We start from the raw sequence: 14838 nt of genomic DNA, 5'->3' as shown, positions 1-14838 counted from the left end.
AAAATTACATTCCAGAATGAGAATAATTGGAATTCGGGGAAAGAGAAGTTTCATTTTCAAATCACGACAAGGAATGAAATAAAGTGAACCCTGGAGATCAGAAACGGAAAAACAAACGAATAAGATGACGTCGATAACGATGACGATGATCGATGACGGTGAAGATACCTGGAGTACATGATGGAGAAGAAGTTGAAGCAAAAGAGTTGGTGGAGACTGGAGATTGAGACTGAGAATCGAAGCTTCAAGAGTTCGGTAATGGCAGACAACTGGGTTAGGGCTTGGAAGGCAAACCAGATCCCGTGAAAACGGGTTCCAAATTGGGCTTGGCTTGGGCTTAGTTTTATATGAAGACCCCATTGGGAAAGAGATCTTTACCTAACAAATATCAATCCCCTGTATATTTCAAAAATATCAAATTGGTTTAAATTTTCTCAAGGTAGGCTTTTTGTGTTAATTATATATTTTTTTTCCTATTTACGAAACTCTTTTAATGTTAGAGAGATAATACATTTATTATGGAGAGAAAAAATGTATTTAACATCATTTTTTACTTTTTTTTTTTTTTAAATTGGAGAGAGACAATGTAATTAATATGATTTCATTTTTCATTTAACGCATTTCACGTATCAAACAACTTGTTTTTCTGGCTGATTGATGTTATTTTTAAATATACCTTTGAATGTTGACAAATGTTCTAACTAATATATGAAATATACTTGATATGTACTTAAATACAACTGGTTTCATGGCAACTTGTTGGTTTTTGTGATGGATTCATGGTTATTTTTTAATATACCTTAGAACATTATAAGATATGTTTGTAATATTCTAACTAGTATATGAAATATAAACATACTCAAATAAATGATTGTGCCATTCAAAAGTTTTGATCCTTAATGTTTAATATAAATCACAGTACATATTATAAACTTCATTTATACCATAATATATATATTATAAATTCAAAGTAGTCAGATATAAACAATAATATCTTCTATAGTATATATAAATCACAAATGGATTCAATTTCAACACAAATCACAGTATATATCATATAATTAATGTTTTCCGAGTCCACCATTCATCTTTCAGATCTGTTTGTCATTCACCGTCCAACTAAGTTCGTCGTTCATCCAATAGATCTGCTCGTTGCCCGTTGTCCAATCATCCTCCACGCGTTGTCGTGTCGTCCCAATTGCCGGCAAGGATCTGCAAAGGTGCCATCATTCATTCGTTGTCCAAGAAGCTGTCGTTCATCATCATCCTCCTCTCGCGCTACCGTTCATCGTCAATCCTGTAGGGCTCAAATCTCAAGCAGAAGCGTGTGAACGTCTTGCATCTCGAAAATTGATTTTTTAAGAAACAAAAACAGTGTTTTAAAGTAGAACATATGAAGGATAAACATATAAAATAACATGCTTTGGAGAAGATAAACTAAGAGAGAACCATTCTACTTTTGAAGATTTTTGAGCTCGACGAAAAATCTTCTCGATCTTGCCACGAACTTCTTCTCGATTGAACTTGAACACAACCATGAGAATAGCCTAGTTATTCTCAAGAAATCCAATAGAATGATAGGTGGTATCCAACTAATTCGAAGAGGAAGAGGTAGAGAAATTTCTCTTAGAGAGTAAAAAAAGGATTTTTGTTTTGGTAGCTAGAGTAAATTCACCAAATGAAGTTATTGCCCTAAAAGGGCCACAAGGTAGAATCTATAAGGAGAAGGGAATTTGAACAATTCAAATCATTCTTTTTTAATATCCTTAGTGAGCTAACGAAGGGACTTGGTAGACCTGCAGATCAGAAGCTCAACGATATGAGATTATTTGGTTAAACTCATTAACCAAATTAATCAATATTCGTTAACTATGAGTACACTCTACTAAAGACTCACAACTGCACTCTTCTCGCTACAAATATATTTCTGTGTTCACGGGTATAGACCAATAACAACAAGTTAGTCCTTCACGAGTGTCCATATTGTATTATTATGTCCCCAAAATGGTAGGCCTATTGAGTCGACAAACTGACCACTCTCACCCATACAAATCAAATGATAATCTCTCATGAACAAGAGTTCATAATACACCCATGATTAAAACTAAGTTGCCTAGGTCATCCAATTGAAATAGGAACCAAACTAGTTTACGATGTTACATCTAGTGGTTACTATCGTAGTCCAGTCTTATGCAAACTCATTGCATATGATAACCCCACTCGCGTATCACCTACATGAATGCGTTGGATCGTTGTGTTTGTATCAAATACAAAATAGGTCGTATCCATTGTGTCACTAGGATAAGGTACCCAACCTTATCCCTATACGCTAGACCTTTTAGGCTGTTTCTTGAACATTGATCCCTATATGTCTCAACATACAGTTCAAGACTTATAAGGCAGCCTTGGATATTAGTTTATCAGATTTAGAGTTATTAAGACAATATACAATACAATCAATAACATTTATTGAATTAACATCGAAAACTCTTTATTGATGATGGTCAATTGATAACATTTACTCTCTACGAGTTTTAGGGCATAAAATTCAATAAATTTGTCATTCACCGTTGGTTTGCACCAGCTTGTTGAACATCCTTCACTTGCCAGTGTGGTTGTCGGTGAGGACTCGAGAAGGTTGGCCCGAAAAAATTGAAGATCTACGAGGGGATTTTACCGGAAAGATCTAAAAAAATAGGGTTTTGAGAGGAATTAAAGAAAATGGAAAGTGTGGGTATTTGAAAAATGGAGAGAGAATTGGGAAGACAAAAATTAATAGAGGAGACAGAATGAGGAAGACAAACGATTTATGAGAGAGAAAATGTTTTAAAAAGATTTTTTTCCCTTTTTTTTTCCTGGTATTTTTTAATAAAAACGTGGAGGAGGGCATAACTGTAAATGAATCATAAGATTGATGTAAATGATCAACTAATTAGGCCATTTATGAAATAAATAAAAAATAGAAGATATTGTTGTAACATGGGCCTATAATAAAGGTCATTTATGTAGAAAACCAAGAGAAATTGTGGAATATGTCTAAAGAGGGGGGGAGTTGATTTTGAAAAATGTCTATTTGTAGGATTTTTTTAAAAATGTCTAAATATTTAAATGGGTGTTTATTCATTTGTAATTTTCTTCCTACTTTACCATCCAACTATCATGTAAGATAGATTTTAATTTTTTAATCAATTTAAAATTTGAATATTATATATATATTTTTAATTAATCTTGATTTATCTCTAGATCATATAATCTGACAAGAAAAAAAAAAACAATCGATCTATCTTCCTAATCTGCTTTGGAAATCCACCACGATAAAGGAAAGACAAAACTTAAACTCAAATGCAAAATTGTCGATCAGGCCTTCTAAAATTATTAGATATGAACGAGAAAAAGGCAAAGAGTAGAAGAGGGAACAACATAAGCCTATCTCGATGGAGTTTCAATAATCTCCCTCCTTCCAATCTATTATTTTTCTCTTCTTACATCCTCTCATTCCTATCTTTTATATGCATTCTACCTCTAGATTTACATTTTCTATGGATCAATACTTTGATTGCGACAGTGGAAAACCAATATCAAAAGAGGAATGAAAGTGACGAGATAAATTCCTAGAAAATGGTGATGATTTTAGTTTTTTTTATCTTTAATCTCAAATTAATTAATTAATATTTTGATGATAAAAAAATCTGCTTTTATTCATTAATAATTTGAGTGTTTTGAAGTATCTATTGTTTAGAGCTTGAAATAACGGTTCCAATACAATTTGAATAACTCAAATTAAAACTCAAACGAAGAAGATATGACCGAAACAAGTTTAACAAAAAAATCGAGTGGATGACGTGACAAAATTCTTCTCATCAAAGTGAACCAATTGAAAGGTGTCACTTGGAGCATGGGAAGAATGACACATGTGAGCTTTTGAGATTTTGGATTGGTTTAGAAAATAAAATGATTTTAAAAGGAAAATGAATTTAATATTATTTTATGTGTATGTTTAACGGTTAGTTTTGGACATATTGTGAGCTTTTGCTTTTTGTTGGGCTTTTAAAAAGAAAATGAATTTAAAAAGAAAACGAATTTAATATTATTTTATATTTGTACTAATCGCTAGTTTTGGATACATGGTGTACTTTTGTTCAGTTTTAATACAGGTGATTTTAAAAGATAAGTATTATTTTATTATCTTTTCTTTGTGTCTAACGGCTAGTTAAATTTAAAATCTCATTATTGATTTTTCTTTTCTAGGATCAAATGGTCCAAATTAAATGTGGTTTTCAATAATTTTTCATCACTATTTAAACTCATCTTCTCCTCCAAATCATGACAACAATTTTTATTGTTTTCAATCCTCCATAACTCATTAAGCCACCATTGTTGCTCTCTCTCCAAGCTTTGATTTTCTTTTTTTCATATTCTTCTTGAGAGAGATATTTTATGTTGTGAGGACTGAGGCAGATTCATTGAGTGCTAAATTTTTAAATCCACTCTTTTAGAGAGTTTGTCAGATGTGCTATTTATTTTTCTAAATTATTGTAAGAGTTTCTCTTGATCCTGAAAAAAGAGTCATTGTAACAATTTGATCCTCAACCGTGGAAAGGATCGGATTTGTTCTTGCGTCCGTAAAAAGAATGTTATATGGTTTGACTCTAAGCTATGGAAAGCGTCAAGCTTAACATTCCCAAGAAGAGTTTGGGAAGTTGTTGTAGGCCGGTTGTGTTGAAACACTATAAAATTCTTGGTATCTTTTATATCCCTCTTATATTTAATTTTGTAATTAATTTGTTATTATATTTATTGCTTGAAATTAATTGCAATTTTTGTTATTGAAATTAATTGCTCATATTGGATTATTTTGATTGGTTGTTCTTAAATTTCTATATCTATTATCATTCTTGTTACTAGAATCAAATTGAGTGTTTTAAAGTAGTATTATTAACTTCTTGATTATCTTGAGATGAATTTATTTGCATGAATTCATTGTTTAAATTACTTATTAGCAAAAAATTTGTTAATTTATTTATTTGAGTCCACACTAGTAAAAAGTTTTTATTAGTTTAAATAAACTCTATTCACCCCTTCTAAGGTTCTCGATTTTATAGATGAGACAAACAACAAGGTATAGATTTTAGGACATTTTGATTGCAAGGTATTTGTGCTTTTTTCCCTTTTGACCACAAGTATTTCTATACTATTATACCGTATTTAAAAGATGGTCCAATACTTAAAATTTCATATTTGAAATTAAATTTTCCTAATTCTAAATATTGATTAATAATCAACTTTTACTTTTATTTTCTTCATGAATTTTCAATGAGTAAATTTTCTATTAAAATATTGAATTAAAAAATATGGAAAAATTAAAGTTATTATTCACATTTTTATAACTTAAGATATAATATATAGTTGGAGGGTTAATGCTTTAGAATTTTTCATGTGGAATTCCATGTGCTTAACAGTGTGGTTTTAGGGTAGGGATTTCAAGTAGTACTGCATCGGCATTCTTAAATAAAAGAGAACAACACTAACTAAGTTGCAGATTCTTTGTTTTTGTACTTATGATATGCGTTTTAGTTTTTGTTATATTTCTATATATTTTGTTAAATCAGTTCCAAAGTTTCTCATGTGTCTCTTTTTTTTTTTTTCTTTGCCCATAAATGTATTGTTATTTTTTTTTAAAAGAAGAGTTAAGTATTTGTTTTGTTTTATTTTGATTTTTAATCTAGAAATCTAGATTTGAAATTGAAAAAGATAAATATATATATATATTTTTAATTTGTTGGATTTTGAATTTGTTTAGATTATGTAATATACAAAACGTAAATTTAATTTTTGTTTTTGTTTGACTTGATTTTTTTTTTGGTTAGTTGTTGTTCATAAATCATTTTTAAGATCCAACAGAGAGGGGTATAATTGTTCATTAAAAGAATATCTTTATTGGATTTTTTTTTAACGGATGATCTCTTTTTGGGACCAAATTAAAAATGGATACCTTTTTAAAATTGAGTGAAAAGTGACATTCTGCTTATGTCAAAACCATGTAAATTTACCCACTTGACCTTGAAAAAACTGCTATGATTTATAAGTTTTATTGATACATGATACTCGATCCTCGATCCTCGATCCTCGATACTCGATGCTTGATGCTCTATGTTATATGCTCTATGCTATATATTAGCTATATGTTACTCGATCATCAATCCTCATACTCGATACTCGATGTTTATTGCTTTACGCTCTATGCTATGGTTATATGCTCTATGTTATATACTAGCTACATGCTACTCGATCCTCGATACTCTATGCTTTATGTTGTATGCTTTATGCTCGATTTAGAAGTTCACTTGATGCTCAATTCTCTATTGTTCTATACTCTAGGTTTGAGACGCAAAGAAATGAAAAAAAAAAAAAAAAAAAAAAAAAAAAAAAAAAAAAAGAAGAAGAAGAAATGCAAGAAAAAAAACGAAAGAAGAAATGAAAAAAAATGCAGAAAAAAAGAAGATGGAAGAAGAAGAAACAAAAGAAAACCAACAAAGAAAAAAAAGAAAACGCTGGCAAACGAAGAAAATAGAAGAATAATGCACTTAGCGTTAAAGTGTTAATTTCATACCGTGATGACATAAGCATAAGGCCAAAATTCATTGGTTTTCAAAAGAGTACCCACTTTTTATTTTTACCCTTTATTATGGACGATTTATGCCATTTCACCATATTTATTTAATATTGAATGACTTTAGACTTTTTTAAATGAAAATTAGGTTTAGATATTTTACAAAATCACGTTCTAAAATTAGACATCCATCCACTCGATCTTTGTAAGAAATGCCTAGCTAAAATACCCAATATTCATAAATACCTAAACTGTTATTGTAAAAATGCCATTTTTAGGGGAGAAGATTGGAGATTTCTTTTCATATTCATGTATATCTAGCTATTTACAAATATACCATCGCAGTAGAAATACGGTTATTTATGTTAGAAGTAAAAGATTTTTCAAAGGATTCAAATGAAATATATTATCTATAACTCAAAACGAACGAAATATTGCAATAAATATATATATATATATATATATGTGCGCGCGCGCGCATGCATGCATGTATGTATGTATGAGATTTATCCTTTTAAAGTTTTTGTTTATAGAACTTATTCATCCTCTTACTATACTACATGATTCCTTCATGGACAATGACAAAAACGGAAACAAAGGGGTAAACCATGGGGAAGGAATGAGAGAGAAAAGTACAGTATCCGTTGGTGAAGTTTTCTTCTTTACTTGCCTTCGGTCTTACCCTAATTGTGCCATCTACTGGCCGATCAAAGCAAAGAAAACGCATGCAAATTTTCAAACATGGTGTTGTGCACCTTCCATCATCTTTTATGCGCAACATTGCTAGGTAACTCCAGTAGAAGTTCTACATTCCAATTGCAATCATAGTGATGGAAGTAAATTAAAGGATTTGGGGAGTTTCTCTTCAAGAATTGAGATTGAAGGGTAAGGTAGGTTTTGAATTTCAAATGGAAGAGTGCACTCTATGAATCCATGCATTGAGCTTTAATTCTTGCATGCAATCATTACTAAAAATTTCCTATAACCCCATATAGGTCCTATAGGCATCCGTATATTCTCAGTAACACTAGTATCGTTTTTACCAATGTATATATACAATATGCATATATACGTCTATGAGTTTGCTGATAAGTGTGAAAAACCAGTAATTTTGAATTTGAAATTGTATTAGGTGAGGATTGTTGTTTTTGAATTTACTTGGTTTAACTAAAAATTTTATTTATGTTGTTATTTTATATATGTTAAGATTTTGTTGGTTAGTTTTCCTTTTTATAGAGATTGAAGTAAGTTGCTAAAAAAATTAGTATAATCTTAATATGGGGTATTCTTGTAACAATGAACCCAACAAAACAAATTAAGGACTAGACATTTTTGCAAAGAAACTAAATAGTAGGTATTTCTGAAATGCAACCAACTAAATCTAGTTATTTTTGTGCACAACCCAAAATGTTTTCAACCTAGAGACCCCTAGGCCCTATGGTTCATGATTTCGATAGGCCCGAAATTTTGATAGGAGAGAGATTTCGATATCTCCCCAATTTCTTGAAATTTTCATGGATAGTTTGCAATTTCCATCAAAATTTGTTTTTTTTTTAAAAAAAAAACAATTAGCAATTAGCTATGCTAGCTCAATAGAAGTGCAAGGACACTTTTTTCTTTTTTACCATACAATATCTTTATTTTTTTTAATAAACCACATATTCTCATTCAAATATTTTTCCTTGAATTTTCACATCATTTGACCTCAAAGATGAATTAATGTGAGTTCTCTAATATTCCTCTCATTTTCTCTCAACCTCTATCTACTTGTAAGTTTTTTTTTTTTTTTTTTTTTCATTATGTTGTGTTATATTTAATGTTATGATTTTTCTATTCTTATTATGTTATGTTATGTTAGTTTAATAGTATGATTTTTAATTTTTGTATCAACTTCATTTTATAATAAAAAAAGTTACAATTATTTTATATACGAATATTTCGTTAATTAATTTCAAATATTTGATATTATTTTGTAATTATTTTTTAAAAAAATTTCTACTCTTGCATCTATATTTATGAAGATATTTTATAATATACATCAAAAAATGATTATTACAAATGGTAAATTATAGTGTAATTCAACCACAATCAAAGTATCATCAACTAATTATAACATTTTCTATTAATTTTCATAAAGTTTCTCAAAATTCTATTGATATTTCCACAAAATCAGGGTCTCGATATTTTTATCGACATCGATATTTCAAACCTTTGGATAACCTTAATATTAAATCTATATTACACAATTGTTCAAATATACTATTATTTACGGAAATAAACTAATGGACTAAATTTTTCACAAACGTATAGAGCATTTATATTTCAGCTCTCAAAACCATTTAAACATTAAAAACAATAAAACAAATCATAAAAGGAAACCGAAGCTTCCTCCTCTCCTATACAAATCTAATCAATTTTTATTTTTATTTTGAAAATGAAATCGGAAACAATTTTCAACCATTCGTGATTTTGGGTTTCAGAAATACTAGATCTTTTACCACGTATTGCATGTCACAATTTAACTTTGAGATAGTAGATTGTGAAGCCACTTGTGCAGACAGTAAAGTAGCGACATGTGAGTGTCGACACATCTGTCAAAGACAAAGGGCCAAGAGAAGTGTCATGATGCGATTGAGAAGGACAGTGCATCATCCAACATACCAACATAAGTGGGTAAACATGTCATATTGAACATTAAGTGGAAAGACAAGCAACCATTCATCGGTGGTGTTAGTAACAAGCTCAGTGGGGGCTAGTAGAGCCTCAAGCCGTGACCTCGAAAGGTGGGGTTTCGTTGCGAGTTTGGACGTGCGACTTTAGAGTTAGATTCATATTGATAAGATATGCAATTACTCGAATTTTATGTCAATCGGAGTTCAAACAGACGCTCTACGTTGGTGAGTGATCGTTCGCCACATTTCATATGCATGGGAGGCCAAAAGGAAAATGTTCAAAATGCACTATAGGAGGAGGCAGGTGCCAGCTCTCACCACCCTTGAGCCCTGTGGCCTAAATGAGCTACTCCATGGCATATACATGTGTCATGGTGTGAGTGAGCATTACAAGACAAGTGTTTTGCGTCTTCCATCGAGGATGCAATCTCATGTGCCGGCATTGCACTCCTTCCCATGGGCCAGAGGTTCGATGTAGCACCCAGTATGTTGTTTTGATTCGACAAGGACTTGGAAAGGTCTAAGCCTCGATTATGTTCGGATGGATGGATGTCCGAGAAGTCCCGAGTTGGATAATTGACAATGGTTCTCGATAAACGTGTCTGAATAGGAGAGAGAAAGTTGATAACATCCCGACACTCGGGATGACATTTTAAAGCATCAATGGGACTCGATAGTTCCCGGTTGGCCCGATACTTGTTCAAGTTGTCTCGGTAAGCATTGTAATGATCCGATAAAGCTCGATAGGTGACCATTAGGCCAGTAGAAGCCCGATAGATGCCAAAGTAGGCCGATAGATGTCAAAGTAGGCTGGTAGAGTCCGACAAGCATTGTTATGTCTCGAAAAGTTCGGTAAGTGTCTAAATCACCCGGTAAGCCTTGGTAAAGGGTTATAAGCCTATTTTGATCCAACGAAGGGTCAGAACTCATCTCTGTGAAGTTTTGAGACGATGTAGAAGTATGAGAAACATGTTGTTGGGAACCAAGTGAAGGAAATCTAAACAAAGATCCTTTGAGCAACGGAAGTAGATCGTTCCAAATCCCATTCAGAATGAACACAACAATTATAGTCTTAAACGAAAACGAATAGATTATACATAAACCGAAATTACATCATGCTACAAGAAGATACAAGGGATAGAGTATGTGTACCTTTGAAGAACTCTTCTTCAAGTATCCCTTGATCAATTTTCAATGCGTCCAACGACGCACTCGAACACAACGAACGGAACAACCAATAGCATGAACAACTAGATGCACCTCGAACCCAATCGAGTCCAACTCGATCCACGAACGAATTTAGAACACCACCACAATGGTTACCTTGGTATTCTCGGTGTGAGAATCCAGAAGTTGTGGGCTCTGTATGATCTTGGATTGAGGAAAACAGAAGGTAGACGATCAAGTAAGTGGGAGATGAAGACAGTCTATCGTATAGGCGATGTACTCGACCATTTAGAAGATAAAGCCTATCGTATAGACTTTGCTACTCAATCATGTAGCAACGATTAAACGAGTAACTATCATATAGTCAACTCGTAGCTATCGTGTATGCTCTCAACTCTATCGTTTAGTAAAAACACTTTTTACTTGATAGCCTTTTTTGTGAGATATTTCCGAATGAATCAACTATAAATTTTTGGAAAATAATTTTCTTTTTTATCTCACGGTTACCATAAAACTTCCAATAACTCTCACTCAATTCAGTTATTAGAGAAAAAGAATTCATTATCATATAATTAATATATTATAAATAAATATGATAACCAACTTATCATATTATATTTATAACCTATAGTTTTAATATTTCATCATATGAAACATATAAACATAGTTTTTTTTTCTATTTTATGGTATTTCCTATTGATTGTATGGGTGAGAATGGCCAGATTGCCAACTCAGCAAGCCCACTTTTTTGGGGGATTCGTCTAATTGGGGAAGCTGAAAACTCAGCTACACAGGATGAAATTCACTTCCTTCCCCGAAGCATGGGTAAGTAGATAAATTGCTCCCTTAAGGGTTGATTCCAAGTCTTAAACATAGTGGTCACACTCTCCTCTTCTGGAGAGAGGATTCAGTCATAGTAGACTATGACTTATTGTTCATTGGAGGAATCAGTGGTACTAAGCAATTAGATTAACTAACAGGGCAAAACGGTTTGGCCCAATTGTACTTACGAGCAATTTTTGAAGGGTTTGTAAGTCTATTTCACAACAAACACAACCATATTTCAATCTCCTAAAAGTTATATCTAGCATACACAAGTATGCTCAGAACTTTAAAATAGAAAGAGAAGTAGAAAGATGGTTGAGATGAGTTTTGAAATCAATTAGATCGATTATGATGATGATGACATCCTCAAGAAATCAAACATTATCGGAGTAGTCAATCATAGATGAAAAAAATCGATTCGAATAAAGGATTGGTGATTTTAAAGAGATTATATGGAAAACTTGTCAACTTCAATAGTGGATGTTTGTTCCAATATGTCAAACTCAAAAATATTGGTTTGGTTTTATACATGTCATGACGATTAACTTAGCATCATGAATTGTGTTAGGGTTGAAGATCATCGAAGATGAAAAGAATAATTGTTTGATGAATTAAACATCTCTAAAATATAAGGTATTTTTGGGCCTAATTATTTTCACTAATGTTTTTACGAGAGGTCAAGTTTTATCTACAGGATGATCCTATTCACATCACCATAGAACGATGTTTGAGATTTTATTTCTTTTAGTACTTAGTATTTGCCAAACTTAATTTGACATATATTTGACATTAATATTGTGGGGATTAGGTATTTTTAAATATAACCTTTTTTGAAGACAAACATTTTTAAAATATAACTTATTTGTTTATGCAATGCTTAAATTTTGTGTTATTATTAATTAAATTCTTCTTCTTTAATTTTGATGGAAATCCACTCTCAAATAAAAGGCGTATATCAACTAATGTTTAATTAACTATTTCGATTTTTTTTAGTAGTCATTTAAACATTACTATTGTTGAGATATTGTTTGCAGAATATTATTCTAGATATAGCCTTTCTAATAAAAGTAGATTTTATATCTATTTGGTTTTATATATATATGTTATTTAGTTAGAATTGGGTTTAATTCTCAACAAATTTTGTTAGCTTAGATTTTGTCTCTTGAATTTCACTTGTTTATCTTTATTTTTTAGTCTATTGAAAATACATGTCAAATTTTTAATTTTGTTATGTTTTATCTTTATTTGAATCTTAGACTTAAATTGGGTTAGCCCAATATTATGGTCTCATGTCAAACATTTAAAAATTGGATACTTTAGTCCTTTAGTAAATTCGATTTAATGTTAAAAATATAAGGTTTTGCCATTTAATAACAAAAACTTTTTAGCTACAAAGTTAAACTTTTAGCCCAACTCAAACTTAAAACCCTTTCCAAGCCAAGTTTATCCCAAATCGTAACTAACAATCTTTAAAAAAAAAAAAAAAAAAAAAAAAAAAAAAAAAAAAATTTTAAATCACATTCAATAATTTATTCAAATAGGGGTTTAAAATCCCAAAAGAAAAAAAAAAAAAAAAAATCAATTTTTTAACTCACGGAAATTAACTCTCTTATTATTTGTCATCCATTTGATCACCAAAATACATAGCTTCATCTTATATTTTACTATTTTTTTTTTCCCTTTGGTTTGAAGTGATGATTACAAATGGTGACAAATCGGTGATCCTAGAGTATATTAGAATGAAAATGTATAGATTCTACTTATTTAAAAAATTGTATAATGTAAATGTCTTATATTTCTCATTTGATTTAAATATCTTTATAGTTCTTTTATTTATTGACTTTATTATTAAAAAAAAAAAAAAAAAAAAAAGAATACAATAAAGTCTAAACAATGCCTTAATCACGAGATCTGATGATAATGCAAAGACGTTGTTCGACATTTAACGAATGGTGAATCTCGTGACTAAAGATTTTAGTCAGTTATTCATATACTGTTGGAGCTTCAAGCTACAAGTCCATGAGGTCCCCTTGGTAACTCAATGGGTTCAAGTTAAGAATCAGACTTTGGATTGCTTTTGAAGTGTTCAAATTAACAAGAGAAAATTCAATTATATGTGATATAATTGATATGATGTGTTAGATACATTAATTGGAGAAATTAATATAAATAGATTTATATTAAATACCATAAAATAGAAAAAAAAAACTATGTTTTATAGTTTCATATGATGAAATATTAAAACTATAGTTTATAAAATATAATATGATAAGTTGGTTATCATATTTATTTATAATATATTAATTATATGATAATGAATTCTTTTTCTCTAATAACTGAATTGAGTGAGAAGTTATTGGAAGTTTTTATGGTAAACCGTGGAATAAAAAAGAAAATTATTTTTCCAAAAATTTATAGTTGATTCATTCGAAAATATCTCACAAAAAAGGCTATCAATGTAAAAAGTGTTTTTAACTAAACGATAGAGTTGGAAAAAAAGAAGCATACAACGATAGCTACGATTTGACTATATGATAAGTTACTCGTTTAATCGTTGCTAACAATGGAATTGAGTAAGCGTCTATACGATAGGCTTTATCTTCTAAAGTCCGATGTACATCCCGCCTTAAACGAAGACTGTCTTCATCTCCCACTTACTTGACGTCTACCTTCTGTTTTTCCTCAATCCAAGATCCATACAGAGCCCACAACTTCTGGATTCTCACACCCGAGAAATACCAAGGTAACCATTTGTGGTGGTGTTCTAAAATTCGTTCTGGGATCGAGTTGGACTCGATTGGGTTTCGAGGTTGCATCTAGTTTGTTCATGCTATTGGTTGTTCCGTTCGTTGTTCGAGTGCGTCGTTTGGACGCATTGAAATTTGATCAAGGGATACTTGAAGAAAGAGTTCTTCAAAAGGTAACACATACTCTATCCCTTGTATCTTCTTGTAGCATGATGTAATTTTCCGGTTTTTTGTATAATCTATTCGTTTCGTTTAAGAACTATAATTGTTGTGTTCATTCTGAATGGAATTTGGAAACGATCTACTTCCCGTTGCTCAAAGGATCTTTGTTTAGATTTCCTTCACTTGGTTCCCACAACAAATGTTTCTCAAACTTCTTACATCGTCTCAAAAACTTCACAGAGATGAGTTCTGACCCTTCGTTGGATCAAAAATAGGCTTATAACCCTTTACCAAGGCCTTACCGGGTGATTTAGACACTTACCGAACTTTTCGAGACATAACAATGCTTGTCGGACTCTCCCACCTACTTTGACATCCTATCTGCCTACTTGGCATCTTATCGGGCCTTCTACGGCCTATGGCACCTATCGAGCTTTATCGATCATTACAATGCTTACCGAGACAACTTGAACAAGTATCGGGCCAACCGGGAACTATCGAGTCCCCATTGATGCTTTAAAATGTCATCCCGAGTGTCGGAATGTTTTATCAACTTCTCCCTCCTCTCCTAATTCAGACACGTTTTAAAATCGAGAAACATTGGTCAAATTATCCAAACTCGGGACTTTCTCGGAACATCCCATCCCATCCGAAA

Source organism: Benincasa hispida, chromosome 1 (genome assembly GCF_009727055.1).
Source record: "Benincasa hispida cultivar B227 chromosome 1, ASM972705v1, whole genome shotgun sequence".
Classification (NCBI taxonomy): domain Eukaryota; kingdom Viridiplantae; phylum Streptophyta; class Magnoliopsida; order Cucurbitales; family Cucurbitaceae; genus Benincasa; species Benincasa hispida.
This window is presented reverse-complemented; position numbering follows the sequence as displayed.